The following is a 13,702-nucleotide window of genomic DNA, read 5'->3' on the forward strand; positions in this document are numbered from 1 at the left end:
CAAAAGGGCTGATTCGAACAAGTCCAAAAACTGTCCAAAATCCAAGACGTTTATTCAGTTAATGAAATGGCAGAGCAGATAGAAAATCAATTACTCAATCCTTTTATGCTATCTATTCATAAATTCATATCCGCGTAGCCGCCCTCTTTCCGCCTTTGCATAGTAATGCGTCGGGTTGTCACTCAGCGGCATGGTCGGTCTAAGGCGGGAAGGCTGAGGGAAGCAGACTGCTTTAATTAAATCATTGGAGTGAAGACAGGGGAGTTGAGGAAGTTGAGCGGGATTCTGAAAGAGAAATAATGTAGACCTTTCTGCCCGACTCCACCAGGCCCTTGAAGGTGGGCGGCGGGGGGCAATTTATTACAATACACCACGCACTTTGCTGGCCAGCTCACGCTGCCTTTGCAGAAACTGTCATTGCTTTTACAATCGGCAGGAGACAGAAAAACGGTCGACTTCATTTACCATTTATTGTCCGTACGTTGAGAAAAGGGCAAAGGGAATCACTGCGTTCTTCTAAATGAGAAAATGAGGAAGAGTTTGTTTGTTTCGCTGATGCTTTTGTTGAACAAAGTTCAGTGTGTTACTTTAGAAGGATATGTTCACAGAAATGCAATATAATATACATAACTATGTCTTCATAGGTGTATAAAGAGCTAACATAATGAAGCGTTATGATTTTATTACCTCAGAATGACCTATTTCTATCTACATACACAGCGGGCTCCCTTACATGGAACTCACCATGTTGTTTCTACAGTAGCCCTAAAAGGACAAACTGTTCTACAGAGAGCATTTTTGTAAATACATTAACTCCTTCAGGTAAGAAACAACATGTGACGACATCTTAGTTCTGTATCAGCCACTGTAGTGCTTCGATAGGGAGGGGTGGAGTGAGCCCTTGGTTGCAATTCGTAACCTCACCCCTAGATGTTGCTAAATTTCATACACGGGACCTTTAAAATTTCCAAGCGAATATTTCAATATGTTTCTTATGTTCACTCATTGTCACATATAAATTGTTCACTCCCGCATGCATCTGTTCAGTTAAAGTCTTATCGTCAGATTGAAAATGAGGGGTTTGTTTGCATTATTTAGCAAAAGATTTCTATCTTTAGCGGTTCGGCAAGTGGGAGTTCTGTGTGCATGTGGAGGGAGGCTAAGTGCTTTTCTCATCATTGCATAACCCTTATGAATCAATGCTCTGTCAATTATTGATATGTTCTCACTATTTCCCATTTCTAACCACAGTAACATTTTAGGTTTTCAGGGGCAAATGTAACTGTTGATCTCTATTAAAACAAAACATTGTTACACAAACAGCTTTTGTATCACAGGTGTGTTGTTACAGGAGACACAGATGATGTTTGTTCACATTGGAGATTAAATCTGTCACTCAAGGCTTTTCACTCTGTGTTCTTAAATCTCACTTTATGGCCTGTTAAAGATTGATAAGCCTTGCATCATTAACTTGACATTCCTAACATGAAATTGCCATTCAAATGTCAAACGTATAAAATATTCTCCCACGAACAAATTTGGATGCCTTTTTCTTCACCTCAATGTTGCATCAGCCAGGCTTGCTTACCACATGCTGTTTCAAGGATTAGAGCACTTATATCATGTTTTAACAATGAGACAGGCCAATGGCCGCAGTGTTCATCTCTAGAGTCACAGCAAACCTCAGCAGTGTTGCTTAAACAGCACCCTATGTATGTGTGTGTGTGTGTGTCTGTGTGTTCGGCCTCTTAATGAGGCTGTAACCATATGAAATATCATCTCTCTCCAGACCAGCAGGGCTGCACCCAGCAAGCATGATGGGACCATAATGTAGCCTGCGCCCAGTTGTTTTCTATGCATAATACATGAACATCCGGACCTCTAGAGCAACAACCCTTCAATTAGACGATGGAGAACCAGAACAGACCATCTATAAATGCATGAAACAAAAGCTATGCCCGTATTGCATGTAACATACAACGTGTGTGTATTATAGAAACTCAAACTTCCTTTACGTTTTTGAAAAGTTTCACGTACACATGACAGTTATCAAAACTGTCTGCATTTACACGGATCCAGGATAACAGATAAAAACGATGTAAAATGAACGCCAGGCCAGTGGATGGCGATGTTGTTGTGTAAAGACATAGGACGTGTCTTTGCACATACACATGATCAGTTATAAGGCAAAGTGCTTTTTAATACCGTTGGTCGACGTATATATGTGTTTAAAGTCTGATGAATGTAAATAGTGTGTGTCCGCTGGTCTTGTTGGTGCAGCATATCCACATTTTGCTGGGGAAACGTTAATACATAGTCTAGCAGCGAGAGCTCACAGTATAGGAAGCCGCCATATGATTTTGATATACTTGCACGAACGAGCGTGTAATACGCATGCGAATGACGGCAACGGAAAAATCCATCTTGCCGTTTACATGGATACGAAAAAGGCGTCGTTTTCAAAAAGTTGCACTTTGAGCCCATCTTCAAAACTTTGCGTTTCCGTCAAAACGAACGGCCAAGACGGATAATTTTTCTCGTGTAAACGATCCCTTATGTTCGAAAAAATTCTACATACAATCAAGTTCTCAGTCTGGGATTTGAAAACCAAAATGGAGCACCGCCTCAAAATGAACAAAAAAATAAGAACAGGCTGCAAATATTGATTCAGCATTAGCATGCATCTGCCTTCCATGTAAAACAAGACCGCACCACCAAGATAACAGTATAGAGGGCTGGAAGAAAACTGCATCTTGACCACAAGTTAAGACAATGGCTATGAAAACGCAATGAAAACATTCATTACTTTTTTATGCATGAATAAAGGCATGTTGGCAAAAGATTATCATTATTCTCACTCTGCTAAAAAGGCAAATGTTTTGCACATCGCTCATCGTTTTGCAGACTAACAATATGCTTTTATGACGGTCGACTACTATTCTGTGCTACTATTCTGAACAGCAAACAGCACCCAGGAGAGTATGTATGTTTGGATAAGACATTAAAAACAACAACAACAGTAATGATTGACAAGGGATGACAAGTAACTCTTAACAATCTTTTCTCTCCCAGCTGAGAGGCTCACTGCTTCTCATAATTTTGAGTGTGCATGCCAATACAATTAAATGAGAAGCTTGTCATTTTCACATGGAGGTACCAATGCAGGGTTATTGTGTAAACCATTTCCATTGTATAGTATTCAAGCGTGGCAGTCCAAATCATCAAAAATGCAGATCAATAACCTTTGAAACGCTGAAGAAGTGCAAATAAGTGTATGAGTTCAGGGTTACCAGCAGGTCACGGACTGCGCTTTAAGTAAGTCCACTATGCCCTGGAGATAAACCGGCAATCATAACCCGTAGCTGATGAGTTTCAAGCTTTTTTAAGCATTTCCATTTGACTTATCTACTGTAATTTCCCACTTGCCGCACTGAGGTGGTCATATAATTCACCTCATAAAGATATTTAGCCAGCCTGGCTGACCAACCCTCTCCCAGCATGGATGAAGTGGAAGGCCATTATTCTGAGCGGATCCCTATGATTGTTTCTTTACGGTTCTGTTTGCGGGATGTGTTTTTCTCTCTGTGGTCCTGTTTCCATGCGCTGACCTCTGAATGAACCCAATGAAGGTGTGATTGCAGTATCTCTGGCCCATTAACCAAGGCTATGTTTACATGCGGTGCAATAATCCGATGTTTGGCTTAAAAAAATTCAGATGAAGCTATTAATAAGGTCTGTGTAATGAACTAATCCAATTCACATTTCCATTTTGACATGAGGTGGGGAAAAACAAATTAAAAACGGAAAATAAGGTAAAATGTTCCCATAAAGAAGCTTAATTGACATGTGGACCGTAAATTCGGATGAATATGCCAATAGAGAGGTTTAGTGCACTCGATAATGCAACTATAAACATTATAAGTGACGGTGCAAATAAATCCACATTCAAAGTCTGGGTTTAAAATCAGATTTAAACATGAAAATAAAGTTTTAGGAATTTGAGGAAAATTCTCCACACTATTATCACACAATATATAGATTGTTGTTAAAGAAATATTTTAGCCAAAATAAAAAATGATCATTATTTATTAACCCTCACGTTATTCAAAATAAGACTTTCTACAGCAGAACTCAAAATAAAACATTTTGAAAACGTGTGGACATATTTTAAATATTTATGGAGAGATTTCTAAAAACACGATGAGGGTGTATAAATTATTTCTTAAAAAGGATTTTTTTTCTTAAAAAGATCATCATTTACCCACCTGTCTGGCTTTCTTTTTTCTGGAGAAAACAAAAGAAGAAATTTTGAAGAATGTTGGTCACTGAAAACCGTTGGTCCCCATTGATTTGCATTGGTTTTGTGTCCATACAATAGAAGTGAATGAGGACCAAAGTTTTCCGTTTACCGACATTCTTCAATATATCTTATTTTGTGTTTTCCAAGGAAAGAAAGATTTAAAATGACAAGAAAGTGATGAAGAATTTTCATTGAACTATTCCTTTAACATGTGCGCTTCAATGGAATCATGGGCACATACAAGATGTTCTTTAGAAATCATGCTGGGATAACATGAATACAGTTCATTCCCATTTAACATGGTGATAAAACTGAGTCTAATTGTAAAGCGCAGTTCCATGGTGATTTCCAGTTCAGCATACAGTCAATAGACTGATTATTGAATTCTGTGAAAGCATAACGTTTCCTAATGGCGTCTCGCACATCTGTGGTCTACACTGTTACTATTCTATTCATGTGGCGGCCACAAATCGATGCTCACCAATAATGCAACTTGTAACGCAGAACCATGCATATTAATACTGAAAAACACAAAGGTGTGTGTGGCTATTGTTCAGACTGCTGTCTCCGGGCATGAGCTGTTATGTAAAATAAACGCTGTTGTTCGGATTGGACTAAAGCGTTCAAACATCCGCCTCAGCTTAATCATGCAAATGAACACAGCTTCGCCTATAACGTCTTTTGTTCGAAGAGGACAGATCTCCCTTTTTTCTCTGCTCTGTCATTATACGCCATTCTTTTAGCGTGCAGGATTTCATTAGCATAGATTTCAATACACGGCACCACACAAAATAGCTGATAATAAATAAATAATTGAAAGATAGAAAAAACCTCACTGTCATTTCAGCTAGTCAGTTAAACTAAAGGAGGAAAGAAAAACCAGAAATGGCTCTCGGAACAGCTGGTGAGAGTTCTTTTCTCGGGGAGGGAGACCAGATAAGACAGTTGAAAAAGGAAATTTCACTAGGTGTGGGGAATAATCACCCTCAGGAATATGTGTCTGCCCCGCACCTCAAGTCAATCAACGCGAATAATGCATACAATCATTTCACAATGAGCCCGTCAAGGGCACTTAAAGAACAGAATGGGCCGTGGAGGGCGTACTGCATGGGTTCTGAATATGGATGCCTTTTCACTCACTTTACTTGACTGAACTCTCAAGCATTCATTTGGCCCGATGCATCGTTCTAATCAAGCGAGAAGAGAAACTGTTTTATATGTGGCCGGCGGCGAGAGGACAGAGGTGCGAACGGTGGGGACTTCTTATTTCAACGGACACAAGAAGATGCCCATGGGCTACCGTCAACAGCCATTAGAAATGAAAAGCAGGGTCTCTCAGTGCTATGCTCTGAGGGCCGGTTTCCTAACTGGAACCATGAATACCAGAAACGTATTTGATTTCAACATGTTACCACTGCGCTTGGTTTACCTTCAGGCATTACATATGCTTTAAACAAGTACGTTAGCAGTACAGTCCGAATAAAACCTGAAACAGATGTTCTGTTAATACTCCTGATGATAATATGATCCACCCGGGCGCTCTAAAAACATCGTATGAGAACGATTTAACAGGCGCGTATTGGAACCTTTGATGTGTGAAGTGAACCAAAATGAATACCAAAGCAAAGTGAGATGAAATGTCAGGAAGAGACTGAAAAAAAAAACGAGACAGGCAGGTGAAAACGAGTGTGAGAACTTTGCTTCAGGAGGATCATGGGAGCCACGTGGGTGTTGCTCTACGGCGCAGAAAGGCCTCGTTCCCACGTTTCTGCTGAACTCTGAAACGCGCCGCGTTGGCAGCGTGCGACAGGTAGAGCAGCTGGCGCCGTGATTGATCGGGAGGTACATCAAACGTCACCTTCAAACAGACGGCTTGGGGGAGACTAACGTGGCTTCTGTTCCTACAGCCCCTCCGCGCCACAAGATGAACCACCGGAGGGACGTACACACATCAAAGATACCAGACACCTTATTTAAATGTGTGAGCTGCTATGGCGAAACCACAAAAAGTCTGTGATTGCTAAACTTTCCCACACAAATATTATTTTGAGAGCCAAAACATTGTTAAGAAAGGCAGATACAAATAAGAAATAAAGTGCTATCGAATGTTGAAAAGACAATGAGAGTTCTTACTTTATCGTAAAACAAGCTTAAGAGATCTGCAAGAGATAATCTACCCTTAAATCCGGCCCTTAAATAAATATTAACTTTTTCATTAGGGTTTGGTCTTTGAATAGTTCTTTTAATGAAAGTAGGCTAAATTATTTGTATAATATAATGATATATACACATTACATATTTCTAAATAAATGTTATCAAGAAAAATGTGTTATCATTTTTTATATAAATGATACTAAACTATAAATTACAATAATTTCTTTTTAAATAATATAAAAAATACTATAATTTATTTACAATATTTATTTTATATTTAGTTGTCGCCTTTATCAAATGGCTTGGATAAATGTTCACTTTTTATTAGGGTTTGGTATTTCAATTCTTATTTTAGTGACAACAGGCTAGATTTAGGGCTAAATTATTTGTATAGAATAATAAAAACACATTCTATATTTGTATTTAAACATAAATATTATTAATACAATTATTTATTACATCTTTATAAATTATAATAAATTACGCATTATACTCATATATTTATAAATACAAATTATTATTTATAAATAAAAAAAATACATACATTTAAATTTATTTATAATAGTATTTATATTTATCATAAATGGCTCACAAATGAGAGAGCATTTAACATTTATAAATTTTATATACAGGTATAGGGTAAATGTAGGTAAATTCAGGTATATATATTTAAATTGTATGATTATAAATACACTATTTATATTTTTGGTCTATTGTGTAGCATACAACTTTACTTTTGATTTCTTCTGCACTTAGAAATACGCAGTAGAGAAAGAAGCCCTGTGCTTGTTTTGATGACCTCAGTGACTCTCTTCTGATGACACTTGTGGTTAGGGACCGTCACAGCTCTGGGGTCCGGGTCCCCCGATGAACTGGAGCACACTTTGAGAAAATGAGAGTCAAGACTAATTAAGGTATCCCAGCAGAATGTTAAACACTGTCAGGGCAGACACACACTTCCGCTGAATCCACAATCCAGACTCCAACTGCCCTCTGAGCGAACTAAAACTCTGGAGAGATAGAAGATCTGTGGCAGGTGACAGTGATGTAGTGATGAAAAAACCACAGATACATTGATTTAACTTGCAGCAGCCTAAAACACAAAGGATTTGCAGAGTCGTATTGACTACACACAAACCATCAGTTATGAAAACAAAACTTCACAATATTAAATCAATTTATATTCATAAAATCTGCTGATAGAGATTCAGCAGACATGCATTTTATCTAGCATATCGGTCGATCAAAGGGGCAGTACGCATTGTCCCCCCCATTTACTTCCATTCATATAAAGGAGAGAAAACAAATAATCATGCAGAGAGTTCAGCTTTGGTCAACTCAGAACCTCAAATTCAAGTCATTTGACCAAAGAAGGACATTAATGCCACATACTGACCTCTTGCTTTATTAAAAAACAATACACCAAAAACCCCATTGACCCAAAAGCTCTCCAAATCTCTAAAATACAACAAGGTCAAAATTGTTAAAGCTCAACACGTTTTCAAATCGGTTTCTCTAAAATTCTATTCGGTCAACAGGCAGGAACGCCGTGAATGTGCTCACACAGATTTTCATTTAGTGTCGCTTCCCCATTAACCAAACTTCTAACATTCAAAGGGGTACCTGTTCGTTCACCGTAATGCATTTAAAGCTCAGTTAATTTAGGAGAGAAATGAGCCTTAGATGATGGATTGGAAAGACCAAATTAGATCGATTAGAATTCAAAGGAACTAGCAGACAATAATCAAAGTGCTTTCATCGTATTTGACGCAATTATCTTTGCACTTAAAAAATCAACAAAGCACATAATGACTTACACAATCCAGTGTGAAACTGAATTTCAATATAAACCGCAGGCTTCCGTCAGCCATTACGGGACGTAGAGGGTTATAAAGAGACGTGCTGGCAGGATGGTTGACGTATTAGCGCGGAGGCGCACAAACACGCGCTTTACTTGATAAAATTTGAATTTGTATCTTTGTTGAACCATTTCAGGCAGCACAAATAGAACCTCGACAGCGGAAAAACACTTTTCATTGTGTTCTATCTACACGAAGACACTTCTGAGGTAACAAAAGGGTTTGGTTCCAGCATAAACATATTTCACATTCAATAATTTTCATGTAAACTGTCAGAGGACAGACAATCAGAGCCACAAGTAGAAAAAAAGAAAAAGGGTTCTTGAGTTCTTTTAAACAATAGATCATAATACTACTATTACTGTAACTATTACCCAACCACTTCAAACTCATAATCCATACAAAAGCTACTATTACAATGTCCTTAAAATAACATTTCATCCAGTGTGTAATGTTCTTGTGTGTGAATGTAAGAAGTCTGACATTTAGCTAAGCCGAAAGTAAACGAATAACCAAGTTATTGGCTTGCGAAAAAAGATGAGTCGATACTGAATCGCGCAAACGAGTCATTTATCGTTCCAATTTACATACCAGGTCAGATCTGCGTCACTCCGTGTAAAGCTGCTTACCTTCCATTTGCAACACTGCATGCAGTAGACCAATCAAAGCAGACTAGACCATTTGACCAATCAGATCATAGTAGGCTGACAGAAAGGAAGGGATTAGACTGATAGACTTTCAACGGACAAATCATTTGAGAGACAGTCAAGAAGTGAGATAATAATAACTGCCTATTATTAGAAAATGATAGTGTCTTCACACCGTGTATGTACGTAAACTTGTTGTTGGACACTCCGTAAGCCAAAGGACCCTTTAAGGACCCTTAAAATCCCAAAATATTTACTCTTTAAAGAAGGGCGTTGCTAAATCATACTCTAGTTCTGACTAAATCTTACTTTTCAAGCAAATATAAGGTGATAAATAAATAAATGTACCGAAATGAAACATTCTCTATTGTCTTCAAGTCCTTAAATATACTACTTCCGTTCTCTCCTGGTCCACGCATATTTTATCAATGACATCAGACAGATGATTTTCTAAAGCAAGATGAGAAGCTTTCGTGTTTCCTAAATACCCAAGATTTAATGGCAGATTTCAGTTGAATGAATTGGGTATGACAGCTCATGTAAGGCTTTCCATGTTTAACCATGGAATGGTTGACCTGAATCTATGAAGAGGTTAAATGTTGCCATGTGTGCCATGAGCGCAAAAACTGATCAGCGCTATGTATTCTCTAAAAACAGACAAGACTGCATTTCCTTTGTACTTCAATCCTGATTGTGAAGCTGTAACCAATGAACCAAGAGGAGCTTTTAATAATGCCAATAATCATGTTTCTTAGTGGGCAAAACATTCCCTGATGGCCTAAATCTCGATATATACACATAAAAGGTACTAGGCACGTTTATTGCACTTGTTAATGCTGGAAACGAAGATGGATTCCCAGAATTTCGTGGATCTGTTTCAGGAACTGTAATATCGTTGAAAATAAATCCCTTATTGGAGGACTCTTAAATGAACAGCCCCGCAAAGAATGATGGGTATTCACAGAATTCATGTAAATAAAAACGAACAACGACACAGCGTGCAGAGATACTCACACACAAACAGCCTACCGGTTTTACATGCAGACACGTGTATTGATTCGTTGAAGAATAGAAAGATGGGTGTGTAAAATAGTCAGAAACATGAAGTAATACCATGCATGGCTGAATTTGACAGCTAGTCTAAATCTACGTCTTTCACGCTTAAAATAGACAGCTGCCTCAATGCTGACAACATGAGTGTATATTGATTGCCAGTCCATCATCATAACGTGAAAAATACATAGCTGGCATTCATAAACCTATTTTCTCGAGTGGCGGGCATTGTGCGTAATGCGCCTGTACCTCTTAACCACTTGGGCATACACCGCATGCATTCTTATAACAACAAACCCAGTTCATTTTCAAGTTTTTTAACATAATCTTGATACACGCCATTCCTATGTTATCTTGCTGCATATAAGCTCAATTGCATTTTCCTGAGGAACTGTATTATGTTACAGCTGTCATTCACACTAACACTTTCCCGGCTAACTATGCCCCACAATTTAAGCTCTTTGTAATTTTCAGCATGATTCATACTGCATGCTTTCTGTTTAGTCTAGTTTGAAACAGGCCGGTTGGCAGGAGGTGTCAGTGGGGCGTGCAGGACCGGTCGGTTCCCTTATAATTCACTTCACGGATGAGGAGTAATAGAATTCAACGTAATCAGCTATGGGGTCTGAATTCTCCACCCTTTCCCTATCAGACAGGCTGGCTTCACACAGCTGTGAGTGAATAAGGCTAACAGGAGGGAGTATAGAGCCCTGTGGGGCTCAGGCTGTTAAAACAAGCCCCGCTTCTGCCCTGTATACAGGGGCGGGTCCATAACCCATCCGAGTCTCTCTACCGCTATGCACTTGGCTGCCACTTGCGTGTTTGTTATCAAAGATAACGGAATGAAAATGTGGGTTCGGGACTAAACTGATCAAACCCTTGTTGTCATGGCGACGGAGATTTCGTCACCGTTCTCTTGTTGATTGTAGCTCTCGGTTAAGAAATCAGCCTTTCTTTATTCTTATGGGTGAATGTTTAGTTCATTGAGTAAATGGCAATTACTCTAATGTGGATACGGTTGTTAGTGTATTAATTTGTGGTCTTTTGAAAAAGGATTAGGGTTTTCCTTAAATGATGATTCATGGACTCGGATTAGAAAAACAACAAAGGTAATGGAAAGATTTGAAGAGCTCTTGTCCAAAACGCAATAAAAAAATGAGTTTGTCACGCCATTTTGCTGTGTACACAACCTATTCACGGCTCCATCAATGTTTCATGTCAAATCGCTATATTTTCTGGTTTAAAATGTACTGCAAGATGCAGTTTCTTTCCAAAACGCTATAAATCCCGAACCTGTTTTTAGCCTAAATGCAATATGTCCTCTCGACCAATCAGAATTCGCTCGTTGGTGGTATTTGTATGTGTTATTTCTAAATTATTTATTGTATGTGGTGGAAAATATTGAAACATGAAATTTAAAATATTTATTTTATTTTACTATTTAGTTTGTTACTATTTATTTTATTTGGCTGTTATTTATTTCATGCATTTGCATTTATTGTTTGTTTTTAAAAATAAATAAACCAAACATTTTTTGAAAAAAAGGATGGATTTGTAGCGTTTTGAAAAAAAATATATATTTGAATTTATAATCGACAATATTGCTGTTTCATTTAACAATCATTGTTTAACATGTTCAGACTGAGCCAACAGACCATTTTAACAGGATAAATTGAATATTAATAAAATGTATGGGTCTAGGTAAAAAACTGTCATTTTCATAAAAACTATTAAAATGGATTTATAGCGTTTTGGAAAAGAGCTCTTCATTTATACCCAAAGGAAAATCAGCAGCTTTTGAGCGCTGACATTATTTTAAACATGAAAACGTGATTTGGTTGTCCAAATGTATGTTCTGGCGAATTGTCCCTTTTAATGAAAATTTCTTTCATTTCAAACCTGCATAGTTTTCTTTCTTCTGCAGAACACAAAAGAAGATATTTTGAAAAATGTTGGTAAACAGAAAACTGTTGGTCCCTATTGACTTGCATTGGTTTTCTGTTCATACAATAGAAGCCAATGGTTTTGGGTTGTCAGCGTTTGTCAAAATATCCTCCTTCCTGTTTAGCATAGGAAATTTAATTTAAAGTAACATTTTTGTTTCCGTTTATTTTTTATTTTTAGTCAATTAAATTCAAATCCTGTAGTTGTATGTTATGCTGACTGGCTGCTGTCTGGTTAACTTTGCCCATCTCTTACATCCATTTGGTGTCTTGCACTCCGCAATGTCAAGTTCCCTCTATTTAACCACTAACAACTTCACCGTATCTCCTTCAAATATAAAAATCGATGCTGTCCAGAGGGAGACGAAAATGTACGAGAGAGCAAGAGAAGAAGATCAAGGCCACTAATAGCATCACGACTCCTTCAGACTGTCTGTGCATATTCACATCATAACACTTCAGCGAGGTCCCCACTGCATTTCACACACAGTCAGACAGTTTGCCTTCCAGCTATACCACTGTAGTCCCAGAGCCACTTGACAAGAATACAGTCCTACAAGACAGCCATTCTTTAGGGGGCAGTGCGTTTCAATTCTATATTGTCTCTGGGTGCGACTGGATGTCTATCAATTCAGCCGGTCTGGAAGCAGAAATAGATCAGTCTTAAAGTGATAGTGCACCCAGAAGATATTTTAAAGAATGCTGTTAACTGGCCCCAATTCACTTGCATTGGTTTTGTGTTCATACTAACATTCTTTATAATACCTTCTTGTTGTGATCTGCAGAAGAAAGAAAGTCTTAATGGTTTTAAATGACAAGAGGGTAAGTAACTGATGACAGACCCGTGACTCTGACCCTGTTTCGCTCTGAACAAGCTTGAGGCATGTTTCTGAATCAAATACACCTGCAGCTTTTCAAAGTAGAAATTTAAACTTTATATTCAATGTAGCATTTATATGAATGGGATTTTGAATATCCATTGCAAAACATGCACACACACTCACACGCACACACAATTTTTATTATCTCCGTGGGGACAGTCCATAGGTGTAATGAGTTGTATACTGTACAAACTGTATATTTCATCCCCCACCCCTAAACCTAAAGATCGTAGAAAACTTTTTGCATTTTAGACTTAAAAAAATATAATTTATAAGCTTTTGTGCCCGCGGGGACCTCAATTTTGGTCCCCACAGTGACACGGGTCCCCATGAGTTGGTGTGCATTCAGGTTTAGGTCTCCACTAACATAAAAACCAAGTCCACACACACAAACAGGTTTATTTGGTTTATGGGGACATTCCATTGACTTCCATTGATTTTATATTAGGCTTATGATATATTCTATCCCCTAACCCTAACCCAACACCTAAACATAAAAATCACACAAACCTTTCTGCATTTTTCAATAAATATCTGTTTTCCCTCATGGGGACCTAAAAAATATTAGGTCCGCGCACAGTGATGTACCAGTGAATACCAGTACACACACCAAAATGTATGTTTTGGAATCCAAATACAGGCAGGTGAACTATAAGGGAAAACATGCACAAGGAATAGCAAGTGAATATTTGAAACGTAAACAGCCCAGATTCGATCACTTCCCTGAGCCGCTTAATTAGCTGCGCTGTGAAACATGTTGATGTAAACGCTGAGTTATTGTGGCACTCTATTGCCAAAATGCTAATCTGCGTTGACGAAGTAAGAACTTTTCCCAGTCTTTCTGGAACACAGGGGCATTATCAAA

At 38.1% G+C, this 13,702-nt stretch overlaps 1 protein-coding gene across 2 annotated transcripts in view; it reads right to left on the minus strand.

The window, feature by feature from the left end:
* macrod2 (mono-ADP ribosylhydrolase 2) overlaps positions 1–13,702 on the minus strand; it is a 473,143-nt gene that overhangs the window by 150,090 nt on the left and 309,351 nt on the right. The window lies entirely within an intron of this gene.

The sequence above is a fragment of the Triplophysa dalaica genome, chromosome 11 (genome assembly GCF_015846415.1).
Source record: "Triplophysa dalaica isolate WHDGS20190420 chromosome 11, ASM1584641v1, whole genome shotgun sequence".
NCBI classification, from domain to species: Eukaryota; Metazoa; Chordata; class Actinopteri; order Cypriniformes; family Nemacheilidae; genus Triplophysa; species Triplophysa dalaica.